The sequence below is a fragment of the Balaenoptera ricei genome, chromosome 2 (genome assembly GCF_028023285.1).
Source record: "Balaenoptera ricei isolate mBalRic1 chromosome 2, mBalRic1.hap2, whole genome shotgun sequence".
NCBI lineage: Eukaryota > Metazoa > Chordata > Mammalia > Artiodactyla > Balaenopteridae > Balaenoptera > Balaenoptera ricei.
In genome coordinates, this window is record NC_082640.1 from 65,997,706 (window position 1) to 66,011,167 (window position 13,462).

At 48.6% G+C, this 13,462-nt stretch overlaps 1 long non-coding RNA gene across 2 annotated transcripts in view; it reads left to right on the plus strand.

The window, feature by feature from the left end:
- Positions 1-13,462, plus strand: part of LOC132359259 (uncharacterized) — a 57,544-nt gene that overhangs the window by 23,876 nt on the left and 20,206 nt on the right. The window contains exon 1 of one of the 2 annotated variants that reach the window (XR_009500783.1): positions 1,731-1,904. The exons of the other annotated variant lie outside the window; for it this stretch is intronic. This is a non-coding gene — a long non-coding RNA (uncharacterized LOC132359259). Of the gene's footprint in view, positions 1-1,730; positions 1,905-13,462 lie in introns of those variants that run through there. 2 annotated transcript variants of the gene reach the window in all.

Here is a 13,462-nt window from a genome sequence, read left to right on the forward strand (position 1 = left end):
AGACCATTGTAACTAAATTTAGTTTCCTTGAACTGCTGAGGCCCCAAAGATGTATGCATTGGAATTTGGTCTTGATAAGTCTATGGGTCCTGGAGATGAAAAAAAGGCCTTGGTGGGCATCCAATTCACCTGCTTATTTTACACTGGGAACTTGAATGGGGTGAGGGACTTTCCCAAGGTCACATTGCTGGCTGGGGAAGAACCAGGGTTAGGACCCTGGCTCCTGATTCCTAGTCAAGTGTGCTCTATTCCACATTGATGCCATGGGAAAATAATCTCATAAACTGGAGAGCAGAGATAGTGGGAGAAACTGGGAAAGGTTGAGGAGAAGGCACGGCACCTTCCCATGGGGAACTTGTGGTATCGGGTAGTGCCCAAGACTGGTCAGGTGAGAAGACGGTGTTTATTTTTTATAAATTTTTAAATTTTTATTTTTCTGCTTTTCCATGATTGGTTTAGGGACAAGTTTTCTTATTATTAAGCTGTAAAATAAATGGGCACTTATCACCGGCCAAGATGATTATGTGGACTTGTGAGCATGTCATTTAGATCTCTCAATTCTACGGCCGGTGCTGTCATGATCACCACTTTGTAGAGGAGACCAAGGATGTGATCTGAGAGGGTCCACCCCTACTACCATCCTGTGGTTCCTGCCTTACATAAGTCCCCACTCTACGTGGGCAACCACAGAGGCATTTCAGCTCCCCTGGTAGCAGTGTCAGCTCAGATCCTGTGTCCAAGATTCCTTGAAAAGTCTTTTTCCTACACAGTTACCATAGGAACTGACTGCAGGACTCTTTGGGAAGGGATCAGAAAATGGTTTATCATATATACTTGGGATCATAGTACTGGGTCCTTTCTCAAGGAGATCTGGCCTCCTCTTCAGTCCATGGGCCCCAGGTCTGTGAGCTGACTTAGATCTGGAAACTGTATGCAGAACCACTGCATTCCAGTGTGGCAGCTTCTGCTTGCTAGCTCTTAGTTTTTTGTTTTTCAGGGTTTTTTTTTTGTTGTTGTTATACCCGTCAAATAACACCCTAGTCCACTGTCTGTCTATCATGCCCCTCAGAACAGCATGACCAACTAGCAGTCACCAAGATCCCCACAGGTCAAGGTGGCTTGATTGCCACTCCAGCCTTGCTGCCTATTATAGGAATTATGTCCACCTTGCTGCTGCCGATTGAATGCCCTCCTTAGCATCAGCCTGTCTGGAATCCTGTCATCTCCACAAGGATTCTAGGGATCCCAGGTCCATGGCAGCATCTGCTACTTTCAACCCTGTCCTGCAGAGAATTGCCCCCACCACCACTGAGCTTCTAAAAGATGCTGGCGAACCCCTTTCCAGTGCCATCTTTATTGCCTTATAATGAGGGGAGGTTCTGGTTGCTTTGAGGAAACAAAGTGAACTCTGTGCTTTCATATAATACATCCATTCTAACATCCCCACCTTCCTGAGAATTCTACCCCTTCCTCAATATCACGCCAAACATTCCAGCATCTCCTCCTCCTGGGCCATAGGCCATCAATGAGTCCAGCCTTGAATAAGGCCTCAGCAGTATCTTAGGGCTGGCTCCAAAGCTCTTGCCAAGACACTTACTCTGAGTTATGACATGTCCCCATGTCAATAAGTAGAAAAGATATTCAACCTTATCTTTAGCCAACTAGAGTGAGCCCAAACTCTCAAGATCCACTCCCACACATGGTCTCATGATTCTTGCAGGTGTTCAGCAGCCAGGTGCTGCCACTCCTCCGATGCGTAAGCAGTTGCCTCCCACAGGAGGGACTGTGTTTCTCTTCTTGGGCTGTGCTGAATGCTGACCCTGGTTATTGGCCTAAGGCAACAAGTAATGGTACAGGAAGATCTTGAGAAAGCCAAGAATCATTTTGGGAGATGTCTGTCTCAGGTAAGGTTTATCCATGGTCTTCAGGCCTGGAGAGGCCACTCTTCTCTAGCAAAGAGCAGGGAGCTTCTTCTGCCCTGAGGAGTTAGGGCATCTGGGGTTCAACATTCTCAGGCTTGTCCACCCAATGTCATCTCTTCCATATCTCAGGGTCCCACTCTTGCTATGAAGGCTTTGGCTTTGATATGGGAGACTTGTCCTCTTGGTAGCATTGCCACCTTTACTATTAGATCTGGGACTTGAGTTTTAGCCCAGGAGTCCTTGTGGGTAAAAGAGATGAGGGTCTCCACTGAGACCCTAACAGTGACTTTCACAGTGAACCTTGAGTTGATTGCTACCTGATCTGGGCCTGTCATTTTCTTTCCCTTCCTTTTCTTTTAAAAAATAGACTTTAATTTTTAGAGAAGTTTTGGAGTCACAGTAAAACTGAGCAGAAAGTACAGATAGTTCCCAGATATCCTCTACACCTACCCCCAGCACACACATAGCCTCCCCCACAATCAATATCCCACACCAGAGTGGTACATTTGTAGAGTACAAAATAAGATAGGTAAAATGAATTAAAATATGTCAAATATCACAATAAATATAAAGTAGCTTAAAATCTCTTGGTAAAAGACAAAGATTTTTAGAGTTATTTCTTAAATACGCAAAATTCAGTTTATGTGCTGTCTACAAGAGACATACCTAAAACATAAGGATACACAAAAGCTGAATGTAAAAGCATGGAAAATACTAAGCCAAAGAAAAGAAATGGTGTGGTGATATTACTGTCAGACAAAATAGTATTTAAGGAAAACAGTGTAACTCAAAGAAGCAGAGTATCACATAATGATAGAACATTCTTCACCAGAAAGATGTAACAATTCTAAGTGACATGAACCACCCCCCCAAAAAGGCTTAAAATAGATAAGGCAAAAATTGACAGAACTGTAAGGATAAATCCACAAATTTATGATCAAAGTAGATTTTTAACATCCCTTTATTATTAACTGATTTTTCTAGTAGATAAAAAATTAACAAAGATATAGAATATTTGAACAACACAAATTTTGACCTAATAGAAAAGTACTGACTTTTGCACACAAAAAGAGAACACACATTCTTTTCAAATACACATAGAACATTTATGAAAATTAATTATAAGAAAGGCCATGGAGTAAGCCTCATAAATTTCAAAAGGATTATTGTCATACAAACTACATTATCTAATCACAATGTAATTAAGTATTAAATCAACAATCATAATGACAAGAAACTACAACCCCCCCATTATTTTGGAAGTTGAAAAAAGAAACACTTCTCCATAATTCATAGGTTAAAGAAAACATAAATTAGAACATATTTAGAATTGAACCCTAATGAAAATATTGCATATCAAAACATGATGATGCAGCCAAAGCAATATGTACAGGGAAGTTTATAGCCTTAAAAATACTTATACTAGAAATGAAGAAAGCCTAAAAATTAATGAGCCAAGCATCAAACTTAAGAAGTTAGAATAAACGCAGAGAGTGAGGGAAAGTAATAATAAAGATAAGCAAAGAAAGAGAAAAGAAACATAAACTGGAGGTAATTTTTAAAAATCCCCCAAATAAGTGTTTTGAAAAGATTAATAAAATAAACATTTGTCAAGATCAATCAAGAAAAAAGGGCACAGTCTAAGGAATGGAAAAATATCCCCAATGTATAAAGGGGTCTCATATCATTCTTCATTTTTTAAGGATGAGATTTAAAGTTCTTTCTAACTTCAGTCTAAGTTCTTCATGGGAAACCTGAGCCCAGAGACTGAGTGTGACTTGCACAGGGACAGACAGTTGATGGGCCTCTCTGCCATCTGCCTTTTACCTGTCTGATCTTAGCACCAATCTTTTCTTTTATGTGGCCTGACATTTTTCACAGGAGAATTATTCCTTTGAGTTAGAGGCCATGGCACCTCTTAAAATAGGTGGTTGAGTATTGCAGCGTGTGTATCTCAGGGTTCCCTTCAATCAATTCAACCCACTATGGAGCCCCTATCTTGTGTGAAACATGATGGAAAGATAAATGTAGTGAGAGTGAAGAATTAGTGCTCTTAACCTCTACTAACAGAATTCAGCTTAGAGAGGAATAATAGCTTTGGAATAATAGCTTGGTAAGCCACTGGGACAGAAGGTGAGGGTGCTCATAGGAGGCCAAGCCACAGAGGTGATGGTTAAGTTGCTGTGAGTGAGAACGTGGAAGAATTCAGTTTTTGCTCATTCGAGGGCTGGGGAGAGAAGATCAGAGGAGAGGGAAAGAGGGGAGAGGAGGCAAGAGGGTGTGAAGGTAGGGACTACACGTATGGATGTGATCAGAATATGCTCTCTAGGGGTGTGGAGTGGCTGAAGGACTTCTAAGGATGAGGCTTGCTACTCTTTAGTCTGAATAAATGTGAGATGCTACAATGTAGCATGTCTGTGTCTTTACTGAAAACATTTTCACTTAACCTAATTCCGACTGTGAAATTGTGAAAATGGAAGGCTGTGGCTTGTCACTTCAGGCTCCAGGATGAAAAAGAAAAATGAGTAGGAGCTGAATTTCAGTGGTGATGATGAGAATGTGAGCCCATTCTCTTGGGTGAGGAAATGGTTTGTATCAGTTATGATTGCATTCAGCTGCAAGTTAGAGAAAACTCTCCAAAGAGGGATTTAAACAAGGAGTTGGTACAGTGTCTCAATGTTATCATGGAGGACCCAGGTTCCTTCTATCTTACTGCTCTACTTGTGTGGCTTCGGTCCTCATGGTTGCGTGGTAGCTGCTCTCCTGCAGACATCTTGCCCATGTTCCAGGAAAGGAAAAAGGGAAGGAAAAATGGCCAGATGCATGAATCTGTCCTCTTTTGAAAAGCTGTCCTAGAAGCCCCATCCAGTGACTTCTGCCCGGGGCGTGTCACATGGTCACACTTAGCTGCAAGAGAGTCTGGGAAGGAGACTATTTCAGTCAGGCATATTGCCTCCCTGAACAAAATCCAGGTTCTGTCATTAAGGAGGGCTCAGAAAATGGTTATTGGGTAGGCAATTAGCCATGTCCCCCACGAGGCTCATCTAAACTAGAGCTAAATGGACTGGGAGATCCCAGGAGCCACCTGGGTTATTTGGAGATGAATAAGACAGCCTTTGAGGAGTTCACGATTTAGAGGGGGAAGACAGACACATAACTGGAACAACAAGAACACTGAATGACATTTTAACATCACATGGTTAGGGGAGGTGGTAGAAGTAAGCACAGGGGGCTCTGAGCACAGAGACAAGACAGCTTAGCTGGGGAGGGGGAGAAGGCCCAGAGCAGAAGTTAGTCACATGGCTGTGGTGAGGGAGGGGCCTCTTTGGCAAAGGGGTCCCTGTAAGTGAAGTGGAGGGATGCGGAGTCCTGCTGGTGGGGGGAATCACAGGCAGGTTCATATAGAGGGACTCTCAAGTCTAAGGTGGGAAGGGACAGGACTGAAATTGGAGACGGCAGCAGGATCAGACCATCAGGGGCTCTCTCTGCTGGGGTGTGGATCTTTGCCCGCATCCTCAAGGCTCTTGGAAGCTACTGGAGTGTTGCACAGGGCAGTGACCTGGTCAGAACTGTGTTTTGGATGGCCATTCTAGCAGCCACATTGTGGCGGGCAGGTCGCTCAAGCAGAAGGCAGAGAATAAGGCAGGATGAAGGGGGAAAGGAGGGCTGCGCAGTGGGAGGGATGGAGAGTAGAGGTGGTCTCTGAAAACTCTCAGATGTAGGGGCAGAGCCCATGCTGCCCCTCCCCAGGTCTGTCGTCTGGGGGATGAGTTTGTGGTGGTGCCCTGTACTCATCCAACCCAGGAGGAGGGTCAGGGAGTGGGACGGGGCTACTCTTCATTGTGGTGCACAGGCTTCTCATTGCGGTGGCTTCTCTTGTTGCGGAGCTCGGGCTCTAGGCGCGCGGGCTTCAGTAGTTGTGGCACGCGGGCTCAGTAGTTGTGGCTCACGGGCTCAGTAGTTGTGGCTCGCAGGCTCTAGGCATGTGGGCTTCAGTAGTTGTGGCATGCGGGCTCAGTAGTTGTGGCTCGCGGGCTCAGTAGTTGTGGCTCACAGGCTCTAGGCGTGTGGGCTTCAGTAGTTGTGGCTCATGTGCTCTAGAGTGCAGGCTCAGTAGTTGTGGCACGTGGGCTTAGTTGCTCTGCAGCCTGTGGGATCTTCCCGGACTGGGGTTTGAACCCGTGTCACCTGCATTGGCAGGGGGATTCTTACCCACTGCGCCACCAGGGAAGCCCCTGGAAAGAGAACTTTAATCAAGATGTTTCAGATATAAACAGAACCTCCCCTTTTTCAAAGTTGAGGAAATTGCCCTGAGAGGGGTAAGTGAATTATCCAAGGTCACAGGACTGTTTACTGAACTCCAGTTTCCTGACTCCTACGTCAGTGCTCACTCAGCTCACGGACTGTGCCTTTCTGTCCATCGTGTTGGCTTGACTGTCACCTTAGAAGGAAGGGGAGTCCTTGTCCTGGGGAGATGGCATTCAGGATTGGCGAGGGGGCTTTGAGGCTTAGCAGCATCTAGATTTGGCTGCATTGGTAAGGGCTGAGGGAGGTTGCAGGGAGGCAGAGGTGGCTCAGGAGGGGGAGTGGTGGGCATGGAAGAGGGGTGTGGCGAGACAGGGATAGAGGAGGCGAGGCACTGCCAAAGACCTAACCTCAATTGCTTGTGGTCCTCCCAGCAGCTCAGGAGGTTGGGGGAGTCCTTCATCTGTGCACGGAGTGGCGCTCACAGGTGACCTAAGTTCAAGTTGTCCAGCTGGCCTCGAACCCAGAACCCCTTGAACCCTGTGCTTGTGAGACCGGCTGCTGTCTTGAGTCCTCACCAAGCCGGTGGGGCCTCTGGTGCCCGCTGATCGACCGGACCCTCGGCTAGAAAGGGACCGGCGATCGGTCCGCAGGTGGCGCTGCGCACCCGAGCAAAGACGCAGCGCAGCCTGCGGGGCCTGGGGGTGGGACTCTCTCTTCTGCCGGAGAGCCGCTCGGCCAACCGCAGCGCTTAGGCAGGAATTAGAGGAGAGGGCGCCGGAATGAAAGGGCTCCCAGACTTCAAAGGAAATTCCCGGAATTTCCAGAGCAGCGAGGACCGGCGAGCGCGTTCACGGCCGGAAGTGCAGACATGGGCACCTCGTCAGGAAGAGGGGGCCGCCGGGGTCTGTGGGCGCGTGGAGCCCCCGGCCCCTCCATCCCGGACCCTCTTCCCCCCCACCCCCCGCTTTTCCGGGTGTGTGGTGGGGGACGCAGGGCTCTGCCAGGCGCCACCTCCCGCTGACCCGAACCCCCAAGGCCACGTTTCACGCGGAATCTGCCCAGATGATTCTCATCAAAGGCCACAGCCACAAGGGATCCCACCTAAGAAAGACTTGCGAACGGGTTTATAGCCATGTTTTGCTGAAAAGCATGCTGCAGGTATCCAGGTGGAGTTTATTTTGCTTAGGGGGTGCGGGTCAAAAGACACGTGGTCCCTTGCTAGCTGTGATGTGGGCTCTAGCTCTCTAGGGACTCAGCTTTCTCATCTGGTAAGTGAAGGGCTAGGGCTTGGCCTTTGAGCTCCGGCCTTCTGAACTTCTGGGGGTGACTTGTTCACAACCCCACCTTCGCCACACAGTTGAGATCAGGCGACTCGTTTCAGCAGGAGATTGGGGTCACTTGTGAGTTTTTCTGGAAGTGATTCCAGTTTAGCGTAAGGGAGGTAGAGAGGCTCCAATGTCAGGCTTTAGCGGGGACAAGATAAAATTCAGACCTCCGGTGCAGGGCGGGGCCTCAGGGAGGAGGAAAGGGGAATATGGCACAGTGGGTGCTGTCTGGGGACCAACAGAATTAAAAACAACCAAAGGAGGGGCCGTAAAGGCTCTACCCTCTTGCTTGGCCCACCATCCTGAGGTTTCTGGGGGACCCCCAGCTGCAAGCCCCTGAGCCTCCTTGGGACAGTCATCCCATTGTTGTAGTAAATGCTGGGCACTAACCATGTGGGAGGGGCCACCCCATCACTCACACTCTGCAGTTTCTTGCCCACCCTGAGGTCCAGGGCGGAGGTAACTGAGTGAGTTACAGCTGAGCTTGGTCATGGCAGCGCCCAGGTCACACAAGGTCAGGAGACTTTGGGAGGACTGAGATAAAGTTGGGGCAGTGGAGGCTTGGAGGGCCGGCAGCAGGGTGGGGCTTCCCTGTTATCAGAAGAGCTGAGTCAAGAACCTGGCATGGGGTTTCCCTGGTGGCGCAGTGGTTGAGAGTCTGCCTGCCAGTGCAGGGGACGCGGGTTCGAGCCCTGGTCTGGGAAGATCCCACATGCCGCGGAGCAACTGGGCCCGTGAGCCACAACTACTGAGCCTGCGCGTCTAGAGCCTGTGCTCCGCAACGAGAGGCCGCGATGGTAAGAGGCCCGCGCACCACAATGAAGAGTGGCCCCCGCTTGCCACAACTAGAGAAAGCCCTCGTACAGAAACGAAGACCCAATACAGCCATAAATGAATAATTAAAAAAAAAAAAAAAAAAAAAAAAGAACCTGGCATCTCAGGGGCAGTGAGCTTCTGTCTGCTTGGAGGCTAAACCCTCAGACTCTCATGCTCATAATCTTCATTATACATCATTATTATTTCAATTATGATTAGTAACACTTCCCTTTTATTGGGTGCTTCCTGCAGCATCTACATCAGTCTTCATAACCATCTATGAGGTAGGTAGAGGCTCTTGTTATTCCATTTTGTGGATAAGAAAACTGAGGCTTAGTGCAGGGTTATGTTACCAGCTCCCCCATCCCATGCCCGTCCAGACAGCACACCTAGAGCTCATGGTGAGCTGGCGGTAGCCCTGGGAAGTCGGCAGGGCGCTGTTGGGCTCCCGTTTATGTAATGGGAAAAGTGTGCTCCCGAGAGCCTGCTACCCACTTTAAGGATCAAAGTCAGTGACCTGAAGCCAAGGTGGCAGCCCAGGCCCGGCATCTCCTTGGGTCTCTCTCTGTGGGTCTTCATCCTGCCCAGCTCATCCACATGGGTGTGTTGGGTGTTCAACCCAGGTGGTTGCATTTCAGGCTAGTGGGGTTGGAGGACAGTTTAGTTTTGAAAAAGAAGATGAAGGAGAGGGCCTCTAGCAAGCCCCGGAACTGTAGTGCGGAACATCAGGCATCATCGGGGTGAGAGCGTGCTGATTACCCACAGTGTCTGTGTGTAGGGCCAGTCCAGAGCCCCTGCGGCTTCATCTCAGCGTCCATGGCCTTGCATTGGTTTTTACCCTCTGACCTGACGTGTCTTACGGAATCTAGCCTGGGCTGTCCTCCAAACTCAGGTGTGATCTGAAGGGACCCAGTATAGAAGCCACAATAATCTAAGACCCCTCCGTCTCCAAGAAGCGAGTGGGATGTGTGCTTGTGGGCGAGGAGCCAGGTCAGCGTGGCCTGATGAAGACATTTGCAGAAACTACTGACCCCTAGTCACCTCATCTTCCCTTCTGCCAGTGTGTTAGAAGGAGGTTCCTGTACTTGAGCCCAGAAATCAGGTTGGGCCCCGATATAGGGTTGGAATTCCACCCCAAGGAAAGGCTGAGAGAATCTTCTTTTTAGACCTCAGCTGGGTGTGGTATCAGTTAAGCCGAGCATACACAAGGCTGGAAGCAATTTCTCTGCCCAGCCTCTCACCCGTGGCAACTCTTTTCAATCATCCATTTGAACTGTTCCCCAAATGTGGTTCTCACTGTGGAGGGTGGACACTTGCCCCAGCTGCTTCTAAGCTTCAAGACCCCTCCTGACTCTACCATTCTGGGCCTTGTCCTGAGTTTTTTGAAGATAGTTTGTTTGGGATTTAATCTTTTAAAAAAATTGTATAAAAATGTATGTTTATTAAATTAAATAACAAGCCTTCATGACAGGCTAATAACTATGGTAAATTTTAGATACGAATATAAACTATGTTTTGAGATATCTCTAACAACTATCACGTGACATGAAAATAATCTGATTTCTATTGGTGCTAGTCACAGGCACTATTAATACTACTTTTTTGTTTTTTTAATAATTAAAAAAATTTGAAGTGTAGTTAATTTACAATGTTGTGTTAGTTTCAGGTGTACAGCAAAGTGATTCAGTTTTATATGTATGTATATATATATTTTTTCAGATTGTTTTCCGTTATAGGTTATTACAACATATGGATTATAGTTCTCTGTGCTAAACAGTAGGTCCTAAAAAACAGATACTTCTCGGTTTTAACCCATACTATCCTTAAAGGGTGAGGTGTTTTGGATTTTCTAACCTTGTTTAAAGTGTCCACAGGCCAAATCCACCAAGTATAATATATAATACATACAGTGCTCCCATTAGGAAGGGTGAGGCAGATCCCTGGGGACCCAGCTGGGCAGGTCTCCAGACATGTTGTGAATGAGAAAAGCAAATTGTAGGTGAAGGATACAGCTACTCACAGCCACAACGGCAAGCAAGCAAAGAAAACTCCCTCCAGAACAATATTATGAGCTTGTTTTGGGCACATTATGTGGCCGTGTCAATAAATAGAGGCTAGGACGCATTCTCAGGAAGATGAGGGGTGGTTGTCTTTGGGGAGAGGGGAGGGAGGAGCTAGAACAGAGGTTGGCGCACAGGGACTTTGGCCTTATCTGTAATGTTTTAAAGTTTTATGAGAATTAGTTGTCTAATTAAAAATTGATATTTTAAAAACTTTGCTCTTTCTGGTGGTTGCTGCAGACTACCTGTTTTAAGCTCCCAGCTGGCATTCTGCACTGCGGGGAGCGGGCTTGTGGGCTCTCCATCCTGGAAAGCCAAACACGTGCAGAACACCTTGCATACCAGGCGCTTTACCTGCTTGAGCTCCTGTGTCATCAGCCAGCCCGGGGTGCCTGCAGCCCGATCTCTGGAGCCTTTGATCTGGTTCCTCTCAGCTGCTGCCCTTCCAGACTCTGGACCTAATTTCTTCAGCGTGTCCACAGATGGCAGCCCCTCTAGCCAGGGCCGTGTTTTGTTGTTCTTCTCTGGCTGCCCTGACAATCGTTCCCTTTCTCTCTCTGTCTCTGCCCCTTCTCTCTTCATCGGCACAGGTGGTGGCTGCAGGTGGGGGAAGACTAGGCAGGGAGGAAGGCGTTTTCAGTTTTGTTTCTAATCTGCTTCCTGAAGCTGCCCCTGGGCTGGATGTTACAGGAATTTCTGGGGGGCCCTTCTGGGCTGAGCATGATCCCCCAAAGACCTGATTATTGCCCCCTGTTCACTCACTTGTCCTTCGGGTATTTATGGGTCATCTACCATGTGCTTGGAGCTGTACTAATCACAAAGTCTGCTGCTCTGTGGACTTGGAACCCATCCACCTCCTCCCATTCCTGCGGTCACTCCTCAAGCCAGGCCACTGTCACCTCTCACTGGGAGCTTTGTCCCTCCACACGTTTCTCCTTCTTCCAGCCAGAGTGAGCTTTCTAAATCAAATCTGATCGTGCCCCTCCTTTGCTGAAAACTCCCCATGGCTTCCCATTGGTCTAGGGTCAAGTCAAACACCTTGATATGGCCCACAGGGCTGATGGGTGTAACCCCAGCTTACACCTCCAGCCCTCCTAAGCACTCGGGTCCCCACCCCCCCCCCCCCCAAGCTCTGGTCTCTGAGCCCTTAACACACGCCTTTCCCTCTGCCTGCAACACTTCCCGCTTCCTCATTCTCCCTGGCTCATTTCTCCTTAAGCTTGAGGTCTTAACTTAGGCAGCACCTCTTCCTGGCAGAAGCATCCCTGAACCTGATTCTCCCACCTGAGTTCTCTGCATCGTTCTCTCAGGCCGCTTCTCACACTCTGTATAACTGTAGCTTAAATTTGTCTGTCTCTCCCACCAGACTCTAATGTCACGAATATAATGTCTTGAATAATCACAGTGACAACGCCTACAACAGAGTGAGCTCTTTCTTACCTTAACACGTGCCAGGCACCATGCTAAGCATTTTCTGTGCCTCCCACCATCTAATTTTCACCTCCCTTTGAGGTGGGAACCATCATTATCTCCATCTTGGAGGAGGAATTGAGCCCTACATCAAAAATGTGCCCCAGTCGGCCAGTTAGTAGATGGTGGAGCCAGGACTCACACCCCAGAGGTCTGAATTCAGAGCTCGCACCTCCCTGCACTGGGAAGGGCAGGGCTGTATCTGTCTGATTCACGATTGTATCCCTAGCTCCTAACGCAGTGCCTGCCATCTAGAAGGGACTCAATAACTATTTGTTGAATGAATAAATAAATCAAGAGATGTTCGGCGATGGGCAGCAAACATAATCCCTGCTAGGATTAGTTCCCTTTAAGTGCAGTGAGGGGAAGCACAGCTACTTTATTGATCCACACCAGAAAGCACTGGCATACATAACTAAGACAAATCTGAGGACTCTCTAGCCAGGCAGCCCCACTGTGGCTGTCTGCTGGGCTGGGCTGCCAGGCCAATGGGATTTGATAAGATGGGGCTGGACACACAGAGACGGTGCTGGAGTCTGGGGGAGGGGCTGGGGACCCCCTGGGCCTGGTTGGGAAAGGGCCGTTTTGGGAGTTTCAGGTTAGCAGAGACCTGATAAGATCTGAAAACAGCACTTACTGTGGGGAGAAAAACAGTCCATAGGACTCGAATTTATTTTATTCTGTCCAAAGTGGGATTTCTGCTGATGATTTAAATCGGTGGTTCTCAACCAGGGTAATTTTGATCCTCAAGGGATATTTGGCAATATCTGGAGACATTTTTGGCTCTCACAGCTGGGGGGTGGGGAGCGGTCCTGGCACCTGGTGGGGAGAGACCAGGGGTCCTGCTAAACACCCTACGGTGCACAAGACAGCCCCACCAACCCCAGCAAGAAATGAACAGGCCCCAAACGTTGTTAGTGCCAAGGTTGAAAAGCCCAGATTTAAACGATGGAATGGGTGAACCCGGGGAGTAAATGCTGTGTGTGGACGTGCCTCCTGTGCCGGCCTTGACTCCTAACAACGCAGGCTGTGGCAGGGGGAGGGACTAGAGGTGACAGATGCCCTTTCTACTCCCCCACTCTTTCCCCAACGCTGGAAAACATTACCAGGGACTCGGCCCCTCTCTGCGGTTTCCCTCCCCTCCTCCCCATTCCTCACAGTTCTGTTATCGCTCCAGGATCAAAAGTTTGAAACATTTGGTGCCCATATTTGAGAAAAGTGAAGCGGCTGGGTCTCAGATGTGAGCACGCTTGGCTCGCTTCCCCCAGGGACTCTGATGTAGGAGTGTTCACACTGCTCATAACTTTGGGGGTCACTACCAGAAGGGAGCGGGATGAGAACGGGGTGGGGAGGACATTGGGCACTGTCGCTGGGGTTTGCCCAGGCAGAGCGTGTGACGTGCTTTCCCATGCCCCGGCTCCCGGCAGCCTGACCCCTTCCCTGCGGCCTGTGCATATTCATGCTGTAAGTGTGTCCTGAGCACTTCCTATGTCCCGGAGACATGGTCAGGGGCTGTTTGGTTAGCGGGATGCTTCAACCTTCAAGGCGAGTATAGTCTCTTAGGAGAGAATAGGATTCTCTATCTCTTACTCTGTTATTTCAGGTCCTACGAGAAGCAGAC